A 20,232-nucleotide genomic window follows, 5' to 3' on the forward strand; every position below is an offset into this window, starting at 1 on the left:
AGCCACCGCCCCCCCCCAACACATTTTAAAAGGGCATAGGATATCAATCAAATCAACCAAACGCCTGGTTAAAGAGGAATGTTATTGCCTGGCACTTAAAGATGTATAATGAAGGTGCCAGGCGAATCTCCCTGGGGAGAACATTCCACAGACAGGGAGCCACTGCAGAAAAGGAATGGAGGATGCTATTATGTCATCTGGTAGGATTTTATTTCCTATGGTTCAGACTTAGATGCTCCACATTCACCAGCCACACAGCTCAGGAAATATGGATGCCTCAATTCGTATTAGTGTGTCCCCATTTACTGCTCTTATGATTTATTCCTTGCTTGCTTGCTTGCTTGCTTGCTTGCTTGCTTTGTATATGGTATGATGTAATTCCCTGACACTGCACTTTTGGATTGCTAGTAAAGCTAACAAAATCAGAAGAAGAAAAAGTGCTCCAACGGGTCGTTCGGGGAACGATTTGGCGAAGTCCCTCTTTCATTTGGGCTCAGGAAAAGCAAGGGAACTCCCGCCAGTCACAGAGAAGCCTGCCCGCCCCCCTCAGACACTGCCATTCCTTCAGCAACAATTCCAATAGGAAGCCTCAAGTGCTTGGGAAACTGCCCAAAACCGTTTGCTAATGAGGGATAAGCTGGCAAGACACGATGACAGGTCTGGCAGGCGCCACTGCCAAAAAAAAGTGACGGTTACTTCCGAACTGATGGCTGAACCAAAGTTAACAGAGCTCAGTAAATCCCACTAGGAGGACTCAAAGAAGTGGGAAGCTTCAGCAGCTAGACTACACACACAATTGGTGGGCAGATGTTCAGAACTGCAAAACTCGTCAGTGTCAGGGGTGCTCACAATCGACACTAGGATGTTCCAGGGTGTGGAGCAAGCTTGTTTTCTGCTGCTCCAGAGGGTAGGAACCAAGCTCATAGCTTCAAATGACAAGGAAGAAGATTCTGACTAAACATAGAAGAACTTAGAGTTGTTTGACGGTGGAACCGACTCCCTTGGAAGGTGGTGGGCTCTCCTTCACTGGAGGTTTTTGAACAGAGGTTGGGTGGCCATCTGTCAGGGATTATTTAACTGCAACTCCTGCATTGCAGGGAGTTAGACTGGATGGCCCCTGGGGTCCCTTCCAACTCTACAATTCTATTATTCTAAGCTGCTATAAAGGCCTTTGCCAACCTATGCACCTTCCAGATGTTTTGGGGGTACATCTCCAGTCACCCCCAGCCATCACAGCCATGATCCCAGTAGACTCAGCATCATTGAGTGATGCTGACTGGGGACAATGGGAACTGTATCCCCAAAATATCTGGAGGGCACCTAGGCTGTGCAGAAGCTGGTGTAAACAAGGCATTTAATGACAATACATATAATTAAAGGGCTGTCCCAAAATTCTTAAATTGCCACCGGAGAGATGAAAAAGAAAAAAGACACCCAGAATGAGGGAGAGAATTTCTCTGGGGAATAATCTGTTGCTTTTTCGGCAGGAAAAGGGATGTATTTTAAGATTTAGTCTGATTACACTGTGCTGTATTTGCATTGCTTATGAGCTGCCTTGGGGTGTCTTCTGTGCCTCAAAGGTGGCATATAAACATTAACATTAACCACTTTAGAAGACAGCAGAAATTAAAACCTAGCAGTGTGTGTGTGTGTGTGTGTGTGTGTGTGTGTGTGTGTGTGTTGTCTCACTCGCTGGATCATCACCTTGTCGGGGTGAGTGGGCTTGCACAATCCTATGACCCTTGTGACCATGAGCCTTGTGACCGAAGCCATCGGGAGTCTCGTACTCCCAGCAGATGATCCAAGGCGGTAAGGTCAAAGGGGAGGAGCTAACCATGAATGATCCAAGAAGTCCTCAACGGCAGAACAGGAAGAAGATAACAAGTGGCATGTTACAACGGCTGTGAAGGCGGGTGAAGGCTGCAGCAGATAAGAATCTACCAGTCATTGTGATACTCATGCCATCAAAATAAGAGCTGCAAAGATTCTGCGTTGGTCAGTGTGCACTGATCTACACACATAAAACAAATTCACACACAGGCCTCTTCCAAAATCTCTTCCCAAACCCAAAAGTTCCATGGTGATCGGCCAATAGTAACAGGGGCAGGAACGTGAAATATGGAAGCCCCTAGTCATGAACCCCTGGAAAGGGGGAGGGGCTAGAAAAGGTGCCCTAAAAAATACTCTGCCTCCCTTTCCCCCCAATTCAGGCATATGCAAACTCGGCCCTCCAGACGTTTTGGGACTACAACTCCCATCACCCCTAGCTAACAGGACCAGTGGTCAGGGATGATGGGAATTGTAGTCTCAAAACAGCTGAAGAGCAGAGTTTGCCTATGCCTGCCCTAACTGAATTACTGCTCCCAGTGGAGTCACTATCCAGCAGTCATAAAATACAATTGAACTTTGGAACATGGGACATATGGACTTTGTTGGATAACACAGATAATGAGGATCCCAAACGCAGAACTGCCATCATTGCAAGAGAGCTGTAACGTTTTAACATTGATACTGCAGCGCTTCAAGAAACTCAAAGAGCAGGAGAGGAACAACTGAAGGAAGAAAAAGGAGGCTACATGTTCTACTGGAAAAGGTTTTTTTTTTTAACAAGAACATTGAATACATGGGCGTAGGCTTCGCTATAAAAAACGATCTTGCGAAGCTCTTGTTAGAAGTCCCTACCAACATTAATGAGCAACTTTCAACCCTTCACATAAAACTCACCAAAAACCAACAGGCTACTATTCTAAGCGCTTATGCATCAACACTGGATGCCCACGTAGAAGTGATTGACACTTTCCAATGTTACACCATTTAGTTGGATTTGTGGTGCTGCAGAGGGGTTGTTTAGTGCTTGTTGGTGCAGCATAATGCCATGGACTTTGAAGATGCTCAGCTCAGGACAAAAGGGAGAAACGAAGAGGAAGACATGTTTCGTAAACCCTCACCATGATCAACTTCCGCCCGGAAACCTATGTCCCCACTGTGGAAGGATGTGTGGATCCAGAATTGGCCTCCACAGTCACTTACAGACTCACTGCTTAGACCATGTTCATGGAAGACAATCTTACTCTGCTACGAGTGATCGCCAAAGAAGTAGTGTGTGTGTGTTTTGTACCTTGTACCAAGTTTGTTTTCTGCCAGCAGTCAGCCACACTCTCCTAACCAAATATTCATTTCCTGAAACTTGGAAAAATCCTGGCAGGGTTATTTAGAGAAACTCTTCTTTCAAAGTTAGGTTTTTTTGCTTTTTTTAAAGGGATAATGTTCCACAGTGGTCCAGTTCTCAAAGCATTGAGTCAGTAGTGAAAGTTACAGAAAGGAAATAGTTTTTTCTTTTCTTTTTTTGTCGGGGAAGACCAAATATACAAAGGTCAGATGACTCACCCAGCACAGCACAGGAAGCTAAGAATTTGGGCGAAAAACGGTAACAAGACCCAGAGTCCAAGGCTTAAGGAGTTCAGAAATAAACCTATCCACAGCCTTCTCCAATCTAGCACAACTCCCATCAGATGGACATACAATGCTGAGAACCCAGGCCAAGCTGGCTGGGGTTGATGGGAGTTGTAGTCTGAAACACCTGGAGAGCACCTGGTTGGGAAAGGTTGGTCTAGACTACGCTGCTGAGGTCTCCCTCCCCAGTTCTCTGAGAACAGCCTTTTGCTCCCCTGCTCAGCCCGCATGACCTACTACCCTTTGAATGCATAAAGCAATTTTTCTGGGCAGCTTTTGCACCATTGGAAGTGCTGTTGAGGCAAGGTCAGGAAGAAAAAGTGCAGATAAACGAATAGAACCCATGTTGCTGCTAGCGCGATAGGAATTTTGAGGTCTTAGATATATGTTAAATGTTCATAAGTGTACCAATCAAGCACATACACAGATCAGCACAGGAAGACCAACCTGGAACCATTTTGATTCCTAAACTGAGTAAATGTTTTCTCTACAAGGTCAAAGTGGGAAACCTCCCCATTGTCTCTTTCATCACAATTCCTGTCTTAAGGGCACATTTAAGATATGAATAGGGTGTGAGCCCGCGACCTGGCCCAGGAACTAAGTATTTATCACTACAAAAGAATGGCCAGGCTCCCCAGGCAATCCAATCAAGTAACCTGCCAATCAAGTAACAATAACAGGAGAAAAACAACATTCAAATTTTTGTTTTAAGACCGCCTTTTCTGTGATGTAGGTATGATGTATCTGGGGGGTGGTCTTAGGTTACACCCCTTCTGTGATGTATGTATGATGTTTCTGGGGGTGGTCTTGATCAAATTACAAGTTACAAATTAACAAGGGTGGCAATTTCAAAAGTCTTTATAAAGCCTTGCATGACATTTTTCTGGGTTCCTCCTCCTCTCCTGCATGTGAGGGGAGCACCCTGTTGCAACAGATCAATAAAGATCAAGCTTACTAGCTGCTTTGCTTCTCGATATTCTCTGGTTGGCCTCTGTTATCTTCTCCTACCAATAGGGAACATATGTAAGGACTCTATATGGGCTCTTGGATACCCCATAAGGGAAAAGGGCAATTTTTTATTTACAACACTAGTTAGCATTCACCAGCAGAATTATATCACCAGCAAAGAGATAAACATTGTTTGGAATTGCTGCTTCCTCATCTACTGCGTCTGCCTGGACCCAAGACCGCTATGCTTTCCTCACACTGTTCATTAGCATTTCCTGTATCCACGTGGAGTTTGATCACAAGTAGGTTTTCCGCGCTGGAATTAGGGTGACTCAGCATCGCAGGGACAGTGTGAGTTACAAATTAACAAGGAAAAGGTATGTCTTAACCAGGTCAAAGGAAGCCCAACAAATTGCTGTAAGACACCTCCTTAATTCTCACACACCCCACGGGAAAGCCCCTTTCAACACATCCTCCAAATAAAACGAAACTTCTTCTTTCTTTCTTTTTTAGAATATGAATCACTCTGCCGCTTAAAAATATTCCCATCCGGCACAGTCCTTTTGCAGGCTGGCCGCTACAAGTACTTTTTCTATACAGTGGTACCACGGGTTACATACGCTTCAGGTTACAGACTCCACCAACCCAGAAATAGTACCTCGGGTTAAGAACTTTGCTTCAGGATGAGAAATTCAGAAATCATGCTCCAGCAGCGTGGCAGTAGCGGGAGACCCCATTAGCTAAAGTGGTGCTTCAGGTTAAGAACAGTTTCAGGTTAAGAATGGACTTCCGGAACGAATTAAGTACTTAATCCGAGGTACCGCTGTACACAAAAGCAGACTCACACCTGGGATGCCTTGGGAATTCTGTGTTCAGTTCTGGTCACCTCACCTCAAAAAGGTTATTGTAGAGTTGGGAAAGGTTCGTTAAAGAGCAAGGATCAGGCAAGCGCACGGTGCAGAGGGCTATCAAAGGCTACTAGCCACAATGGCTATGCTCTGCCTCCACGGTTGGAGGCAGCAATGCTTCTGTTGCTGGAAGCCACAGGAGGGGAGACAGCTCTTTGTGTTCAAATCCTTATTTGCTTGGCCACTGTGAGAGCAAGAAGCCGGGCTAGATGGGCCACTGGCCTGATCCAGCAAGCTCTCCTTAAACATTCTAAGAAGCCCAAAGCTCAGTGCAGCTCTGAAATCAGCGCTTGAACACAAGTGGTTTTGCAAGTTCACTGTCTTAATTCAAAATAGCGTCCAGTTGTATCCAAACACAGAGGAAAACCTGCTCCTTAATGTCAGGCGCCACTGACAATGTCAGGGTTATGATATCTTAAGCAGTGCCCAAAGGCACAGCGAACCAACAACCCTGTGAGGTAGGACAGCACTAGCCACATATTTTGTGCCGTGGAAATCCTGCATCCCTTTCCCTATGTGACACCTACACAGGTGGTGGGAAGGCAGAGATGGGAAGAGGGGAGGAATAGGATGTCTGTTGCTACTGTGATAGGAATTTTGAGGTCTTAGATATATGGTAATGTTCATAAGCGTACCAACCAAGCAAGTACATAGATCCGCACAGGAAGACCAACCTGGAACCATTTTGATTCCTAAACTGAGCAAATGTTTTCTCTGCAAGGTCAAAGTGGGAAACCTCCCCATTGTCTCTTTCCACACAAATCCTGTCTTAAGGGCACATTTAAGATATGAATAGGGTGTGAGCCTGTGACCTGGCCCAGAAACTAAGTATTTATCATTACAAAAGACTGGCCAGGCTCCCCAGGCAATCCAATCAAGTAACCTGCCAGACAGGAGATAAACAATGACAGGAGAAAAACAACATTCAAATTTCTGTTTTAGACCACCTTTTTTGTGATGTAGGTATGATGTATCTGGAGGGTGGTCTTAGGTTACACCACTTCTGTGATGTATGTATGATGTTTCTGGGGGTGGTCTTGATCTACAGGGTGGCAATTTCAAAAGTCTTTATAAGGCCTTGAGCGCCATTTTTCTGGGTTCCTCCTCTCTCCTGCGGGTGAGGAGAGCACCCTGTTGCAACAGATCGATAAAGATCAGGCTTACCAGCTGCTTTGCTTCTCAATATTCTCTGGTTGGCCTCTGTTATTTTCTCCTACCAATAAGGAACCTACGTAAGGACTCTATATGAGCTCTTGGATACCCCATAAGGGAAAAGGGCAATTTTTGTTTACAACACTACTGAGCAACCCCACAGGGTCAGTGCTGGAGTGTGGTGGCACCGATCTGGGCCTTGCTGTCATCTTAAGTTTAGCACCTGAGAATGCTCTGTAAATAGGGTATCAAGCAAAAGCCTAGATGGCAGTGGGTGAGTGAGCTGGTTGAGATAAAGCTTAAGGCTGTCCAGAATTTTTTTGCAACTAATTGCTGGTTGGGGATTAGTTGTCTTATCTGTGTGGTTGGTGGGAATGCTGGAGAGCGAGGTTTGTATGCGGAAGACTGTTGAGGATGCATTCGTGAGAGGTTTCCCACAGGCATCTGGCTGGCCACTGTGAGAACAGGGTACTGGACTGGGTGGGCCGTTGGCCTGATCCAGGAAGCTCTTAAGTTCTTCTGCAAGAGCAGCAAGCCAGAGGAGGAGATTGCAAGTTAAATGGAGCACAACTCAGCACAGATCAACTCTGTAGAACACCATGCTTACTGTTCCCATAAACGCAGATCTGCTTATTATCCGCATACATAAATGCCTGCATCTGCTCCTTGTATGCTTTCCTCCACCAAAGCAGACTCTTTATGAGAATTCTTTGCCAACCAGAACATATTGTCCTGAGACAAAGGTCCCGGTTTACGCAAGTGGGCATGAAACAACCCAGGAGAACAGAAGGACGGCCGGCCATAAAAGGGAGCACTCGGGGTGGGGGAGAATATTATGCTTCACTGCTTATTTTATACAAATGGTTGAGACTCAGGTCTGCTAATTCCCACACACCAACCTCTTTCCAATGAAAAGAGGTGTTCATATATAACAGAGATGATGATAGATAGATAGATAGATAGATAGATAGATAGATAGATAGATAGATAGATATAGATAGATATAGATATAGATATAGATATAGATATAGATATAGATATAGATATAGATATAGATATAGATATAGATAGAATACTTCCTGTAAGAAAATCTAAGTGAAGAGCAAGCATACATAAAAATTAAGGAAAACTATGAAACAAGTTTCCAAAGCATAATAAAAAAATTATAAACTAAGATTACAAAGCACAATGATCCTTTGAATGATCCTTTGTTGTAGATTTTATGAGCTGCAACCTGTGCACTTGTTTATTTAAAAAATAATTTTAAAGAACATGCAGCTTGCAATGCTAAAGGCCAAGCTAGATGAAGAAGCAGAAGTAGCCTGTCAAAACTAGGGAGCCCCCCCAACTGCCTATGAAGGCAGGGGCAGCAGGGAGGAGAAAGCTGAACCCTCGTTTCCCCGTTCCATGCAGATTTCTCCCCAATGATATTTTTATTTTCCCCTGGTTGGCAGCCACTAACAGCAGTATAGTAGGAGTAGCACATAAGAGCCTAAAAAGAGCCTCCTGGATCAGGCCAATGACCCATCTAGTCCAGCAACCTGTTCTCACAGAGACCAACCAGATGGCCCAATGGGAAACCCACAAGCAGGATCCAAGCAAAAGAGCCCTCTCCCCTCCTGTGGCTTCCAACAATGGGGAATCAGAAGCACTGCTGCCTCCAACTATGGAAGCTGAGCCCTTTGGAATTTCAGACTCCAAAGCAAGGGTCAGCAAACTTTTTCAGCAGGGGGCCGGTCCACTGTCCCTCACACCTTGTGGGGGGCCAGACTATATTTTGAAGAAAAAAATGAACGAATTCCTATGCCCCACAAATAACCCAGAGATGCATTTTAAATAAAAGGGCACATTCTAATGTAAAAACACACAGATTCCTGGACCATACACGGGCTGGATTTAGAAGGTGACTGGGCCGGATCCGGGCCCCGGGCCTTAGTTTGCCTACCCATGCTCCAAAGCATCCTCAACCATTGCCCATGCTGGCTGGAGCTGAGGGAAGTTGGAGTCCAACAACATTAAGAAGGCACTAGGTTGAGCAAAGCTGAGATCGGCCTTTGGTCTGATCCAGCTAGGATTAATTAGATAATTTGCAGGACACATGCCTATCAGCAGCTATTAAGCACAAGGACCAAGGAAAGGAGCCTTCAAATTCAGAGGCAGTCAATCTCACTATTGGACTCTGAGGATATACAGATGAGGGTTACCTTCATGCTGTAATAGCAGGCTATTAGTGTGTGGTGGGCAATCACAAAAAGCACGTTGCTGAACGAGGGGTCCATCTGCCTGATACACTAAGGCTCTTCCAATGTATAATACACATTATATTTATTGGATTTGCCCAGGGCAGTAAAAAAACCCACCAACAACAACTTTAAAACAAATTAGAAACAAACAGGCTCTCCTCACAACTGACAGCATTCATCTTTCAGCCACCAGATGCCAAAAGGAAACATTTTTCATCATGTGCTCCGTTCTGGGTACACCCGTAAAAAACCTCACTTGCACACCTCAGACTTGCTAAACTGCAAAACAGTCCCACTGGCACACCCATGTTTATTCAGCGTGAAAAGTGGTGATGGGATCCAAGCATTTTGCAAACAACCCTAGGCCACCCTCACTTCCCACAAAACCTCAGCACTGGTCAGTTTTGAAAGCCACGACAATTCAAAACATCATACTGGCAAACTGTCTGCAGACAGTTTGTGCCTTTTGCCTTAAGATAAATAGTCCCGTTGGCTTGAGCGGTCATAGAAGGCTCCTTTCAGAATCTCCCACAACTGGGAACAGCTGGAACACAGGCAAGGAACCCTCCAGGCACGCATGCACAGCCACCCACCCACTGCTTTCTTTATCTACCAAAACAAGCTCTCATGAAAAGCCTCTCTGCAGCCAAGCATCATTTTGGTCATCACACCCACCCTACAAATTAAGAAGACTCAACTTTATCAACTGCTCCTGGGGTTTCAGGCACTCCTCATTCTCAAAGCTAGAAACCTGCTGAGGTGCATCTTATGCAATACAGTGACAGCCGAAGGACTTTGCATAGAAATAGGGGCATAGCTCAGGGACAGAGCGTCCCTGGCTTTGCAGGCAAAAGGACCCAAATTCAATCCCTGGAAACTCCAGAGAAGCCAGACATGTGGGGGACCTTTTCTTCCGTCCATCTCCCACCTTCCCTGAAGTAGGAGGGTGGGACTCTATCAGAGAGGGTAAAAGCCAGCAGTGTGAAGGTAGGAGGCAGCATCCCTCTGAATATCAGTTGTTATGAATTGCATGTGCTGTCGCACACTGCTCTTCCTTGCAGGCTTCCCAGAGACATCGCTGGCCATCGTGAGAAAAGCTTGCTGGACGAGGGCCAAAGTCCAAGGAATAGATCAGTGGTTCCAAAAATGGGCAGTACTCATGGGCATAGCCAGGATTTTTGTTACGGAGGCAGGGCTTGGTTGAGGGGGGCAGGACTTTTGTTGGGGTTCAAGACCAGCGTGATTGGTCAGTTGATTAAGTATTTATATTGTTTTATTTGACCTAGGGGAAGCAGCTGCCTCCCCTTGGCTACGCCCATGGCAGTACCATCTCCTGGGGGGGGTGCTAAGGAGCAAGGGGGCGCCAGAGGTGTAAATGGCTATAAGGTCTTGAATAGCTGATATCATTGGATCAAGTTCATCAATTTTGTTAAATTAAAAAAAAATACAAATAGATACAAAACAAATAATAAGCGTCTATCCATATTTCAATTCTTATTCTTTTCTAATTGACTTCCTTCGTCCTCAACACAGGTCTAATTTCATATTTGGTAAACTGTTTCTCTCTCATTTCCTTTTTCCTACTTTTCTCTATATTTTATATGTTTACACCATATTTTGTTTTGCTGCAAGAATTACTCAAAGCAAGTCCAGGTATTGATTTTAGGACACTGCTTTTTTAGATAATCTCTATATTTTCCCCATTCTTTTTGGAATGTTTGTTTAGATTGTCCCCTAATTGTATCCGTCATTTTGGCCAATTCAAGGTAATCAAATAATTTATCTTGCCACTCTTTTTTGTTGGTACTATCTCTTTTTTCCAATTTTTTGCAATTAAGATTCTCGCTTCCGATGTTGCATACAGGAATACTCTCTTATTTTGACTTGCCATGTCGGAGTCTAATATGCCCAGCAGAAATATGCTGTGCGACCCAGGATTTTTAACACAGATGCAACTGGGTTTGCCTGGCATCAGAAGCAGTTAACACTACCCACAACCCTCTCCCACTCTAGGAATTCAAGTGCTCAGCAGGTTGCCCAAGACACAGAAATGAAGAAGAAAAGGGCTCAAGGTGATATGCATGATACAAGACCCATCCTGGGAACAGGGCTGGGGGGGGGGATGAGGACAAGTACCGGCAACGGTTGATAAGGGCAACTCTGTATAGGGAATGCTGATGAGTGATTGCTTCTAGGGGGCTGTGGCTCAGTGACAAGGACCCCAGTTCGGATCCAGCACACTCATGCTTTGCACACAGAAACAGACTAGGGTTCAATCTCTGGTTGCACTTGTTGAAAAATAATTATGTCAGGTAGCAAGACTGGATTCTCAGTGTGAAGTAGCTGTTAAAGCATGGGTAGGCAAACTAAGGCCCAGGGGCCAGATCTGGCCCAATCACCTTCTAAATCCGGCCCACGGACGGTCGTGGAATCAGCGTGTTTTTACATGAGTGGAATGTGCCCTTTTATTTAAAATGCATCTCTGGGTTATTTGTGGGGCATAGGAATTTGTTCATTTTTTCTCTCCAAAATATAGTCCAGCCCCACACAAGGTGTGATGGACAGTGGACTGGCCCCCTGCTGAAAAAGTTTGCTGACCCCTGTATTAGAGTGTCAGACTAGGACCTGGGAGATCAGGGTTTGAATCCTCACTTGAAGCTCACTAGGTGCCCCTTGGGCCAGTAGCTGCCTCTCAGCCTAACCTACCTCATATGTTGTTGTGGGGTGTAAGCCCTGGTATATTCAGTTAAATGGTGGTAAGGATTGAAAGACATCTCTTTCTCTTTCTTGGGAAAGGACTATAGCTCAGTGGTAGAGTGTCTGCCTTGCATGCACAAGGTCCCAGGTTCAATCCCCACCAGCATCTCCTTCCTGTCCGAAACTGAGGAGCCACTGCTGGTCAGTGTAGAGGCTACACTGCACTGTACACAATATACTGACCTAGATGGAGCAATGGTCTGACTTCCGATAAGGAAGCTTCCTGTGTTCCTTTGTTCTCTCTCTCTGCCCACAGGCCTTGGAGAGCCATCTTGGGCTATCTTGTAGAAATGAACGCACTAATGACTTCCAACCTGGAGGGCTTTAGAAGGGGATTAAGCTAATTAATGAGAGATAAGGCCAGCAACAGCTACTGAATCAGGGCTTATTTGGAATAAAGCAGCTTGATGTGTTCAAAGCAACATGATACTCATCTTAAGTATGAGATAATCTTAAAATATTGTTGCATGCCACCCCAATCTCCAAGCCATGTGAGATTCCAGGAGGTCCTGGTGCTTAGCCATGGTTTGCGTTTCTTTCAGAAATTAGGCACAGCAGGGATTGTGGTGTCTTTACGATATATGGTTTTATTTACACATATATACAACCTCAGTCCAGATGGAGCAATTGTAGAGCACTGACATCCTATTAGGGTCTTAAGGGCAGCACTGGATTCAACAGACAGCAAAAAGCCATCCTCTGTGTCTCTTAGTTCCAGCCTGTCATGCCCAGCTCACAGAGAGTTCTGCCCCTCCCTCTCCTTCTTACTGCTAAGGACCTCCCCCCAGCCTACTAAAGGTAAAGGTACCCCTGCCCGTACGGGCCAGTCTTGACAGACTCTAGGGTTGTGCGCTCATCTCACTCTAGAGGCCGGGAGCCAGCGCTGTCCGCAGACACTTCCGGGTCACGTGGCCAGCGTGACGAAGCTGCTCTGGCGAACCAGCACCAGAGCAGCACACGGAAACGCCGTTTACCTTCCCGCTATAAAGCGGTACCTATTTATCTACTTGCACTTAAGGGTGCTTTCGAACTGCTAGGTGGGCAGGAGCTGGGACCGAAAGACGGGAGCTCACCCCGCCATGGGGATTCGAACCGCCGACCATACGATCAGCAAGTCCTAAGCAGGCGCTGAGGTTGCCTGACAGTCTTGCCCTCTGATGGTTTCCTGGATGGGCCATCAGCGGCTTTTGTCCCCTGCTAATGGCCCATCAGCCAGCTCTGCAGAGCTGACTTGCATAACTAAATCTAGGGGGTTTCAGTGCTTGGTAAAGTTTAATCAGATCTGACTCTTACTAAATCCAGGAATTATGGGGGAGGATCTGGCATCCAGCAATTTAGGGGGATCTGCCCCCCCCCAACCCATAACAATATCTAAATGATGATACAAGCTTGTGCATGTAAAAAAAAATTTGGAAAAGATACAACTGGATGGGATGGCAGGTGCAGAGACAAGCATCAAGACCTGCTCTTTGATTCCAGTGCAATTCAGATGGGGCTAGCAAGGTTCAGATCAGCAAAGGATGTCACACTTGAAAGTGACCGTATCATCAGATTCAACTCCAGGAAAATGACCTCTTGCTGTTTCATAAGCAGGGCACATCACAGATTCTTTCCAGACAAGCCAAAGCTAAGATTCCAACGCTTCTGTGTACTGAAACAACAGATGCCAAGATTTGGTGCTAAAAATGAGAGCCAGTGTGGTGTTAGGGTGTTGGACTATGATCTGGGAAGCCAGAGTTCGAATCATCACGCAGCCACAAAGCTCACTAGGTGACCTTGTCAAGTCATCCTCTCTCAGCTTCACAGGGTTTTTGCGAGGAAGAAATGGTGGGGCAGGGGGACCATGTATACCACCTTGAGCTCCTTGGAAGAAAATGTTGTATAAAAATGTAATAACTAAATAATTGTGGGGACAGGTGGGTTATAAAATGTGGTAAACATGGTGGACTCTACACTGTGGACTCTACACCTCCACATTAATGCTTCTGAATTCCAGTTGCTGGAAACCACAGGAGGGGAGAGGGCTCTTGTGCTCAAATCCTGCCTGCCTATTTCCCACAGAATCTGGTTGGCCACAATGAGAACAGGATGCATTGACCTGATCCAGCACCTCATTTTATGATAATCTGAGATGCAATCCTACACCCATTAGAAGAGTAAAGTCCACTCCAAGAAAACACACTTAGGAATGTTAATCCTCTCAAGCCCCCCACCCTGCTTCAGTTTCAACTCATTTCAGTCCGATTCCCCACCCATTTTTAAAAAACTTTTAAACAAGTCAGAGCTTATAATAATTAAGGCGCTCCTATGAGCCCTAAGTAAATTGACCATATACACAAAGCTCCACTCCACCCCCAGGACATTACCACAAGGGAATGACACTTTAAAGCAAGGATCTGTCCAGTTTATAGCTCAGGTGAGTGAGGTCAGGCAGGCAGATGGAAGCGGCAGAACGGGTGGGATGAAATTAGAAGGGGGGGACCCTAATTGTGGAGGTTTTCTAAATTTCTTCCACTTCCCATAAATTCCTTGTTCACTCTTCCATTTGCTTGTTGAGACCATATGCTTTGAGCAAGCACCCCATTTCAAAACGGGCACAGGAGAAGCTTCTGCTACATCTACTTTAGTATAACCCACACTGACTGGCAGCAGCTCTCCAGGGTTTCCCAACCCTACCTGAAGAGAGTCAGTGGTGGTGTGATGGTTAGAGTGTTGGGCTAGGACTTGGGAAACCAGGGTTCAAAGCCACCACTTGGTCATGAAGCTCACTGGGCAACTTTGGGGGCCAGTCACTGCCTCTCAGCCTAACCTACCTCGCAGGGTTGTTGAGGAGATTAAATGAGGAGGCAAGGAGAACTAGGTATGCCACCTCAAGCTCCTTGGGAGGAAAGGTGGGGTATAAAATCAATAAAGAGGTGCCAGGAATCAAACACTGCTCCTTCTGCATGCACAGCAGGTGCTCTGTCCCTGAACTACCAGTCTGTCCCAAAATAAATTGCCTGGGTAAATAAAATTGTATGTGTGTGGTACACATGCAGTACCAAAAAGGTTGGCATCACATAGATCTGATTCAATGCAAGCTGTAAGCAACTGTTACCACATCTATGTTCTTTAAAATGTCTTGTCATGTGCCTGGTTATACACACAGCCAACAGTAGCAGAAGTACCTGGTTATCCACCCCCCAAAAAAATTATTTAGAACATTGGTACTCCGCTTTTTAGCCAAAAAGGCTCCCAGAGCGGCTTATATACAATCAAAACAAGACAGTCCCTACCCACAGGCTTACAATCTAAAAATAAACATGACACACAAGGGGAAAAGGTGAGGGAGGGAAGAGGAAAATAAAAATCACAACTCAGGCACCAATTTCTAAACAAGGAGGTGCCAAATGGAGCTGGGCCTCCAGCAAAGCTCTGAGATGGAGAGAATGAACGGCAGCCTTCCATAATAAGGAAGCTATTTAAGTTTTAGAGAAGACCCATCAACAACAAGCAGCAACAAGAAAAGAGGAAGTGTACAGCCTGCTCCCTGCTGCCGCAAGCCCCTTTACCTTTCAGAAACCCATTAAATTGTATGGGATTGCCATGTTCCAGCCCCAGAGGTAGCAAACACGTACGCAGCGCAGCAATTACAGACACAACAAGGCTTCTGAGCCTGTTTCTCCAGAGCAATTAAGTCATTATTCACTGTCAGAGCTACATCGGCCCACATAGCCATTATGTTCCCATTGTTATCAAGAGGAGGGTCCAAGCCATGTTGATTCCTGTGCTTCCTGCTCTTCCTTTTGCCCCACCAAAGCTATGTAGGAAGCTGTCTTATTCAGAGTCAGGCTGTTTTTGTCTACACTGACTGGCAGCAGCTCTCCAGGGTTTCAGGCAAGGGAGAATCTCAGCCCTACTTGCAGATGCCACTAGGGACTGAACCTGGGACCGTCTACATGTACAGTAGATGCTCTTCCCTTTAGGATCCCCTGCTTTACCCATGAAAATGAACAAGCAAGACTGAACCAGAGGCTGAATGCTGACCTTAGCTGGAGCCTGGCAACATGCCACCGTCTTCTGGGCAGTTGAAGATAACTTCAAGTAAACAAACACCGTATTTTTCAATCCAAAGCCCAGCAAGAGAGACTGCTGAAACCCAAACGCCATTTCCTCTTGTTCCTTATTTATGTACAGCAGGAACAGGAGAAAGGACAACGGCGCAGTGTGTGCATTAAGCGGTCCCGAGGGCAAAGCCCACGCCAAAACACCACCAGCAGCATGCACTTCTACATGTAAACATGTTCAGTTTTACAGCGAATTACAGATGTGTGTTCGGTTCCCGGTAAAAAGCTGCTGCACACCAGCTTAACGGTGGAGAACTTGCCTCAATGCTGCTTCAACAGATGGGCGAGTACACCATAAGGAATAAAGTGCGCAGCAACTTATATAGCAGGGCAGTGAGCAAATTCAACCATGAGGTTTTGATAGTGGCAGGAGAGATAAAGCCATTTCACACCTGACTCACAGGTTAGCAAGCAGTTTTTAAAATTTCTTTTTTTCAAGAGTCAGCCCCATTGTCCAAAGTCCCTCCAAACATTTCCTCTTCACAGCCTGAGACAGCGGGCAACTGAACAGAGTGAGGAAGGTCTATGCCTTGATTTATACCGTGATGAACAGAAGCAAGACTTTAATACAATTTATATACTGCTTGATTGTGAAAAAAAGAAAAAAGCTCAAAGCAGTATACAAAAAAGAGAGTAAAACAATAAAATTATCAGGAAAACACAACTACTTAAAACTTTAAAAATAAATAAAATCAATGCTATAACAGATTTTTAAAATTTTCAATATTCTACATATCTAGGCAGGCTTGTTTTAAGGAGGTGCCAAATAGTGAAGATGCCTGCCTGGTGTCAAGAGGCAAGGAGTTCCATATGGGATCTCAAAGAAGTTCCCACTGATCATCAAAGAACAGTGTTAATTCCCTTCCACAGAACTTACCAAACTCACATGGATAGCCTTAATTTCCAACATACTCACGCCTTCCATATGTTTTGAGACTACAACTCTTATCAGCCGCAGACAGCAGCCTACATTTCCAGTCTACATTGCCACACACTGAGTTCCAGCTCTCACAGCAAACAATATTTACCACTCTGTGCTGACTCATAGGGCACACACTTCTCTGAGCTGCCACTGCGCATTACTACTAAAAACTGAAAGTAGAGCACGCATTTTCGTTCTCAATCTGCTCCCAAAACGGAAAGTGCAATTTCCTCTGAAGAAGTGTGCAACGAAAGGTGTTGGCACCAACTCAAGATGCATTCACACCCGGACTTTATTTCAACTGTCTTGTCTCCTGTACTTAGGCATTGCCCATAAAACAGGACATTTTGCCACAAGCGTCTGAGGACAAGATGGAGGGCCGTCAACCAAATGCCGGCAAAGGGGAAGTCTCCTCCAGGGCACCCAAGGGGAGCAACTTGGCATGGGGAAGGTGTACAATAGGCCTGTGGCACACCCAGCTTTGATTTCCAACAAAGAAGAATGGAATGGCAGGAGGAATGGCAGCAGCCCTTCTCCAGTATCCGCCACCTGAGGCAATTGCCTCAGTCAGTCTAATGATAGTGCCGGCCCTGAGAGTTAATGGGATAGGTAATGAGGACAGTACAGAAGAACATTATGGCGGCAGGAAAGGACATTTACACTGATGCTCTTTGTAGGATCATGTGATTTCATCTTGCATTAATAGCCAGGGTAAGGATTTCCCATAACATACCAAATCCTATCCATGGCCTGTTTTTAAGAAGAGTTGGCCAACACTACAGCAAAGCACTGGACAAACCCACAAGAGGAATTGGGGTGTGATTACATTCGTGGTCATCTGTACTTCTACAATCAGTTTTCCCTGCTCTGCCACCCGGACAAAACACTCTCAAAACCATCCACAATCCAGCCCCAGTGTTAAGTGACCCCCAACAAATATTCCCAACCAAACCCATTCAAATTCTTAAACAAGAGACTGGATGGCTGTCAAGGATTCCTTAGCTGTGATTCCTGTATTATAGGGATTGAACTAGATGACCCTTGGGGTCCCTTTCAACTCTACAATTCTATGATTATACCAAGGTGAATAGCTCAGTTGGTAGAGCATGATCCTCTTTATCAAGGGCCAAACCCCACATCAGGCAGAAGATTCCTGCATTGCAGGGCGTTGGTCTAGATGACCCTCACAGTCCCTTCCAACTTTACAATTCTATGAGTCTATGGCTCTCCTTCACTACAGGATTTTAAAAAGAGTTTGGATAGTCATCCGTCAGGGATTCTTAAACTGTGATTCCTGCATTGCAGGGAGTTGCACTAGATCAGAGTTCAAGGAAGTATTCCAGACAGGAAAAAACACTGGAGGAGGGTGCAAGGCAGGGCCAGTGAGGAGTGGGGGCTGGGAAGAGGGGGCAGAGCTTTGGGAGAGTTCCAAGGACCAGACAGCAAGGCCCAGAGAGTCCTGTGCGTGAGACTCTCCATTCCATGCCTCTCCTATAGTTGCAACTCTGCCCCAAAGATTCTCCACGGCCACCTGCCAACCTAAAAAAAATCACCTCTCTAAAGAAGCAACAGCCACCTCCCTTCAACTTGCTGCTGCTCCAATTAACCTCCCTGCCCTACTAACAACCTCCTCATTGCCACACCCAAAATCCCAGCCCTACAAATTCTGCTCTCTTCCCCAACTGCCCCCAAACCATGGTATCTCCAAAGTGGAAATATGATTATTACCCCAACTTTTATATCATTTATATCTCACCTGTCCTCCAGGCAGCACATGGCTCTTCCTGCTCCCCATTTTATGAACCCAGTTCCTAGGAAGGGATATAACTCAGTAGCACAGTATCTGCTCTGCATGCAGAAGGACCCCATGTTCAATGCCCAGTGGCATCTCCATGTAACACTGAGATTCCCCTCTGCCTGAAAACCTGGAGAGCTGCTGCCAGTCAGTGTCAACAATACTGAGCTAGATAGACAAAAGGGTCTGACTTGGTATAAGGTCACTGAAGATCAGAGGAAGATGCTGTCTACACTGACTGGCAGGCAGGATTCTTTCCCCAGCCCTTCCTGAAAATGCCACCGGAGGCTGAACCTGGGACCTTCTGCATGCAAAGGTGTTCTACCTCTGAGATACAGCCCTTCCCCTACACTGAACAGGATGCTGGACTAGACTGTACTCCTCTATCAGTTAAGTGCTTCCTACTGTCATCCCATGCACAGGCACCCAGCCTTGTGAACTCTGATGCCCCCCCCCTCCAACACAAACCTTCCCAGCAAAATGCAGTGGTACCTCGGGTTACAGACGCTTCAGGTTACAGACTCCACTAACCCAGAAATAGTACCTCGGGTTAAGAACTTTGCTTCAGGATGAGAACAGAAATTGTGATCCGGTGGCGCAGCGGCAGAGGGAGGCCCCATTAGCTAAAGTGGTGCTTCAGGTTAAGTACAGTTTCAGGTTAAGAACGGACCTCCGGAACGAATTAAGTACTTAACCCGAGGTACCACTGTACTCAACTGCCTCCCCACCACCCAAAATCAAGACCTCCAATTAAGAAACCGCCTCCCCTCTGCTTTCCCCGCTCCATGAACACCCAGACCCTCTTTCAAAACAAGAGCCAGTGCTCAACAACAAACTCACAGTCAGCCCTCTCATGCTCTACCTCCTGAGCTATCTACTTTGCAACCCCATCGATTCCACACTTCCTCTCACCACCAGACAAACTGGATCTCTCTTTAAAAAGAAGTATGGTGTAATGGTTAGAGTGCTGGACTAGAACTACCCGGAGGCCAGGCTTCAAATCCTCCCACTTGGCCATGAGGCTCACTGGGTCAGCATCTCTTAGCCTAAGCTACCTCACAGGGTTGTTGTGATGATAAAATGCGGAGGGGGAGAACTATGCCCAGCACCTTCAAGTGCCTTGGAAGAAAATATGGTATATAAATGTATTGATAATGATGATAATAGTAGTATTATTAGTAGTAATAATAAGCCTCTCTCACCTCAGGAGTCTCTGCCCCCCAACCAACTTACCTTGCTCTCATTAAGAAGCAGGAGCCTCACCCCCTATATTATTACCCTATAAAGTCCACATTTCATCACCACCACCAGTACTGGGTGTCATTAAGGAAAAGGCTCTCCCCATTAAGCTTCTGCCACTAACAGACCCCCCACAAAAGAAGCCACACCCCCTTATTTCTTCCCACACTCCAGCCCCATAGCCGCCCCCCCCATACAATCTCTCTCTCATAGCCCAGCAGGCACCGCCTCCTCCCCCCGCCACGCTTTCCGTTGCCCCCCCCCCTCCTACCTTCGGGCCAAGGGAGGAGCCCCTGCTTACCTCCGCGGCGCTTCCTCCTTCGCCGAAGGCCGGGCTGCGACTGACTGAGCCAGATGGAGAAGTGGGCGGGCCGCCGGCACGGCTCCGCCCCCTCCGGCCGCCGCCTGGCCTCCCTGGGCAGCGCCGCTCGCTCCCATGGCAACGGGTGGGGAGAGAGGGAGGCGGGGCAGCGTTGGGGTAGAGCGGAAAGCCCCGTCGGGCTTCCGCCTCCGCGCGCCCCCTCTCTCTATGATTACGATGAGAGAAGGCGGCCAAGCAGTGAGCCATAGAGACGAGGGCTGTCTGGGGGCTAGAGGGACCGACAAGCGGACGCCTGCGTGCCGCTCGGCGCTCCCTAGCGGAGCGGAGGCCGAAAGTCGCCACAAAACAAAGACAAACCACGTTTTCGAATCTCGCTTTGGCGGTGGG

The 20,232-nt window shown here is 46.4% G+C and overlaps 1 protein-coding gene across 3 annotated transcripts in view; it reads right to left on the bottom strand.

The window, feature by feature from the left end:
* Positions 1-19,938, bottom strand: part of RFFL (ring finger and FYVE like domain containing E3 ubiquitin protein ligase) — a 38,550-nt gene extending 18,612 nt beyond the window's left edge. Inside the window, exon 1 of one of the 3 annotated variants that reach the window (XM_028707311.2) lies at positions 19,825-19,938. The gene's annotated coding sequence lies outside the window, so the exon portion shown is untranslated. Of the gene's footprint in view, positions 1-18,245; positions 18,269-19,794 lie in introns of those variants that run through there. The other 2 variants (XM_028707312.2, XM_077919633.1) reach the window with 2 other exon arrangements.
* Between the last annotated feature and the right edge of the window lie 294 nt (positions 19,939-20,232).

Source organism: Podarcis muralis, chromosome 15 (assembly GCF_964188315.1).
Source record: "Podarcis muralis chromosome 15, rPodMur119.hap1.1, whole genome shotgun sequence".
Taxonomy (NCBI): Eukaryota; Metazoa; Chordata; class Lepidosauria; order Squamata; family Lacertidae; genus Podarcis; species Podarcis muralis.